Source organism: Dipodomys spectabilis, unplaced genomic scaffold (genome assembly GCF_019054845.1).
Source record: "Dipodomys spectabilis isolate Male_0828 unplaced genomic scaffold, ASM1905484v1 ptg000247l, whole genome shotgun sequence".
In the NCBI taxonomy this organism is placed as follows: domain Eukaryota; kingdom Metazoa; phylum Chordata; class Mammalia; order Rodentia; family Heteromyidae; genus Dipodomys; species Dipodomys spectabilis.
Window position 1 is genome coordinate 723,911 of NW_024870924.1, and position 5,475 is coordinate 729,385.

Sequence of the window (5,475 nt, forward strand, 5' to 3'; positions counted from 1 at the left end):
TGCCGGTAACTCACGCCTATAATTCTAGCTCCTCTGGTGGCTGAGATCTAACAATTGTTTTCACATCTAGCCCAAACAGAAAAGGACATGTTACATTCTTATTCTCCAATTAACCATTCAAAAACAGAAATTAGCCCTGTGCTTCAAGTTGTGCAGTGCTGGCCTTTAGCACAAAAAATCTTAGGGACAATGCCCAGGACTTACAAACAACAACAACAACAACATGTCTCACATTAATTTCACAAAAGCATTTTTAAACTGCTGTGAACATTTCTTAGAGACATGAATACATGCCCCTGGAAATTTTTAAGTAAAAAGTACAGAATATTTATGTCTATGCTAAAGACATGACTATTTAGATTGTTTAAGATATTTAGGTAAAGATTAGGAATTAAAGATAATGATAGGTAGGTAATAATTGTGACTCGTCTTTTTATTCTGTTTTATGATAGTGATAAAATGATATCTGTAATGATTATATAAAATAACTCTTACTTGGTATTTGAATTATAATAAGTGATAAACATTTTTGAAGTTTTTTTTATTGTGAAAATGCAGTACAGGTGGTTTACAATTACATGGACAAGATAATGAGTACATTTCTTATCAAGCATTGTTGCCTCCTCCTATGTTTTCGCATCCCATCATTTCCCAGTCTCCCCTTACCCAATCCTCTCCCCCCCATCAAAGTTGTAAAGTTCATTTTTCAACATAACGACTTGTACATTTCATTGTTGCAATGGTTCCACGTATATTCCTATTTAAAGGACTTGTTTTTTCCATAACCCTCTACAAATTATACCAACATAAAATATAGTGAAAACTAGAGTTATTTTTTGTTATGTCAAAAAATGAACTTTACAACTTTAGCAGGGGAATGGGGTAGGGATGGAATGGGGATTAGTGTGGGGGAAGGTGAAAGGGATGGGAAGAGGAAACAAAAGAAGAGGCAACAATGCTTGATAAGAAATATACTCATTATCTTGCCCATGTAATCGTAACCCCTTTGTACAGTATTTTCACAATGAAAAAAACTTCAAAAAATGTTTATCACTTATTATAATTCAAATACCAAGCAAGAGTTATTTTATATAACCATTACAGTTATCATTTTATCACTATCATAAAACAGAATAAAAAGACCGGTCCCAATTATTACCTACCTATCATTATCCTTAATTCCTAATCATTACCTAAATATCTTAAACAATCTAAATAGTCATGTCTTTAACATAGACATAAATATTCTATACTTTTTACTTAAAAATTTCCAGGGGCATGTATTCATGTCTCTAAGAAATGTTCACAGCAGTTAAAAATGCTTTTGTGAAATTAATGTGAGACATGTTGTTGTTGTTGTTGTTGTTGTTGTTTGCAAGTCCTGGGCATAGTCCCTAAGCTTTTTTGTGCTCAAGGCCAGCACTGCACAACTTGAAGCACAGGGCTAATTTCTGTTTTTGAATGGTTAATTGGAGAATAAGAATCTAACATGTAATATTCTGTTTGGGCTAGATGTGAAAACAATTGTTAGATCTCAGCCACCAGAGGAGCTAGAAATATAGGCACTTGGTTTGATGATTTTTTTTTAATTTAAATTATGTTTTAAGATGTTTCTTTCACTATAATGCACATAATTCTATAAATAAATTTATATATATATATATATATATATATATATGACAACAACCCTTAAATATTTGTGTGTAATGACAGGGAGAGGGGAAGTTAATTCATGCTGGTTAGAAATGTGCAATGCTTCAAAAATCTGTTCAATAATTTGTTATAATCACATAGTCAAGCTACCTGTTACGGTTTAGTATTTTTGTTAATTTATTCAAAAATTTAACATGGATGCATGTACAGTGGTAATATTAATATTATTAATCAAAATACAAATAATTAAAAATCATAGACACATACCAGACTTTCAATAATTAGCACTTATGATGCTAATAATAATTTTGTTGAAGATGATGATGACCAGAGTGACCTTGATAATGGCAATGTTATGATTAAAAAGGAGAAATTCTTAGACATCTTTGAAGTTAGATTTCCCACATTTAATACGTAATAATAAACAGTGTTGGATTACATACAATAAGAATAACAAGAGGAGTGTTTCAATATCAAGAAATAACAATCACAGAATCCGGTGAGACAGTAAATCCCTAATGTTATTCTTGCAGTCGAGATATAGACTGTCTAGTTGGATTAAAAAGCAAAATCCTTCTATCTGCTGCCTTCAGGAGTCACACCTTGCCCATAAAAACAAACACACTTTGAAAGTGAAAGACTGGAACAAAATCTAACAAGTAAATGACCCCCATAAACAGGTGGGAGTTGCAATCCTAATATCAGATAAAATAGACTTCAAATTAAAATTATTGAGAAGAGAAAAAGAAGGTCGCTACATACTAATTAAGGGATTGCTCCTTCCAGAAAATATTACAATTCTAAATATCTATTTGCCAAACAACGGAGATGCAAATTTATCCAAGAAACTCTACTTTCCCTCAAAGCTCACATAGATCCAAAGACATTAGTTGTTAGGGACTGTAACACACCACTATCCCCACTAGATAGATCAACTCGGCAAAAACTCGATAAACTGCCTACCTAAACAACTGCAAGGATCAACTAGATTTAACAGACATCTAACAAATATTTCACCCAGCAGTATCAGAATACACCTTTGTTTCAGCAGCATATAGAGCATTTTCAAAAACTGATAACATTTTAGGTCACAAAGCGAAAGTGCAAATTTAGAAACATTGAAGTTATACCTTGCATTCTCTCAGACCACAGGAAATAAAATTAGAATTCAACGCCAAAAGCCACCAAAGAAAGTCCTGTAACACATGGATGCTGAACAACACACTGTTGAATCACGAGTAAGTGATGTAAGAGATTAGAAAGGAAATTCAAGTGTTCATGATATTCAACAAAAACGAACACACAAATTACCAGCTACTCTGGGACAAAGAAAAGTCAGTACTCAGAAGCAAGTTGGAGATATATGAAACCAACAATTTAATGACACATCTGAACCTCCTTGAAAATGAGCAGGAAGATAAACACCAACCCAGTAGATGGAAAGAACTAATTAAAATTAAATACGAATTAAATGAATTAGATTCCAAAAAAACGTAGAAAGAATCAACAAAACAACGAGTTGATTCTTCGAAAACATTAACAAAATTGACAGACCCTTAACAAATCTTATCAGAAAAAGAAGAAAACGCACCCAAATAAATAAACTCAGAGATGAGAATGGAAACATCACCAGAGAAACAACCAAGATTCAGAACATTATAAGGGAAACTTCTCAAAACTATGCTAATAAGTTTGAGAACTTGGCAAAAATGGACCTTTATATAGCAAATATCGACATGCTGCTAAAACTAAACCAAGATGAGTTAAACCATTTTAACAGGCCCATATCAAGCATTAAGATAGAAACAGCAATAAGAGAGGTCCTATCTAAAAAAAGCCCAAGAGCAGACAGATTTACATCAGAATTCTACAAGGCCTTCAATGCAAAGCTCACACCAATACTACTCCAACTCTTCAATGAAATTGAAAGAGAAAGTTCACTACAGAACTTATTCAATGAGGCCATCAAGACCCTCATCCCCAAACCAGGGAGGGACTCATCAAAAAAAGAGAAGTTTAAACACATTTCTTTGATGAACATTGATGCAAAACTTCTCAACAAAATTGTGGTCAATTGACTTCAACAATTCATCCAAAAAATAATACACCACGATCAAACAAGATTCATTTCAGGGATGCAAATTTAGGTCAATATACGCAAATCAATTAATATAATACAATGCAACAACAAGAGCAAGGACAAGAATCACGTGGTTATCTGAATTGTTTGAGAAAAAGCATTTGACAACATCCAACAATACCTTTATGATGAAAATTCCCTTTATGGAAAAATTAGGAATCCAGGGAACATTCCACAATAGAATAATGGCTGTATATGACAAACCTACAGCCAGCATTATACTTAATGGTGAAAAACTGAAGCCATTTCCTCTTAAATCAAGAAGGGACAACGGATTCCTGGGTCATAGGGAAGCTCTATGAGGAGTCTTTTTAGGAACCTCCATACTACTTTCCTAAGTGGTTGAACAAATTTACACTCTCACCAACAATGCAGTAAGGTTCCCTTCTGTCCACATCCCCTCCAGCAGCTGTTGTTATTAGAGTTCTTGATTTTAGCCATTCTAACTGGAGTGAGGTGGTATCTCAAAGTTGTTTTGATTTGCATTTTTTTATGGGTAGGGAGGTTGAGCATTTCTTAATGTATCTATTGGCCATCCTTCTTTCCTCTTAAGAGAAGTTTCTCTTTAAGGCTTTAGCCCACTTATTTATTGGGCAATTGTTTCTTTGAAGATTTGTTGGTGGGGATTTAATTTTTTGATTTCCAGGTATATTTTAGATATGAGACCCTTGTCCGTTGTATGGCTAGTGAAGATCTTCTCCCAAACCTTGGGCTTTCTATTGATCTTGCTAACTATGACCTTTGCCATGCAGAAGCTCTGCAACTTCATGCAATCCCATTTGTCCAACCTTTTTGATTTGTCCTGTTTCTGGGTCTCTATTGAGAAAATTTCAGTCTGTGCGGCATTTACCCAAATGTTCACAAACAAGACCACACTAGAGCTACCAGCATGACTATGTTTATTGCAGCATTATTTACTATAGCTAAGATATGGAACCAACCCAGATGCCCCTCAGTAGATGAATGGATCAAGAAAATGTGGTATATATACACAATGGAATTCTATACCTCCATCAGAAAGAACGACATTACCCCATTTGTTAGGAAATGGAAAAGCTTGGAAAAAATTATATTAAGTGAAGTAAGCCAGGCCCAAAAAACATATGTCCCATGGTTTCCCTTATTTGCAGTATCTAATATATGTCTGAGTCAAGCAGCAAAGTTCAGATAATTTGATGTTAGGGAAATGAACCCTAAGATATGTATTCAAATGTTATTTTTTCCATCATGCGATTGTTTCTAACACATTTGTAAAATTATTTCATTGTTGCTTTGTCTGTCCCTCCCCCACAGTATAACCCCTGCTTTCACTGTATTTGATGTCGGTATAATTTGTGGAGGAGAAGGGGAAAAACATATCATTTAAATAGGGATACAGGTGGAACCATTGCAACAATGAGACGTACAAGTCCTTATGTCGAAAATGAACTTTACAACTTTGGTGCGGGGGAGGGGGAATTGGGTTGGGGAGGGGGAGGATGGGAAGGAATGGGAAGGGGAAACGGAGGAGATTACAATGCTTGATAAGAAATGTATTCATTATGTTGCCCATGTAATTGTAACCCCTCTGTAAAGTATTTTCACGATAAATAAAAGAAGGAGACAAGGATGTCCACTCTGTCCAGTTTTTTCAATTTAGTATTAGAATGCCAAGTTTCAACAATCAGACAAGGTGCAAACAT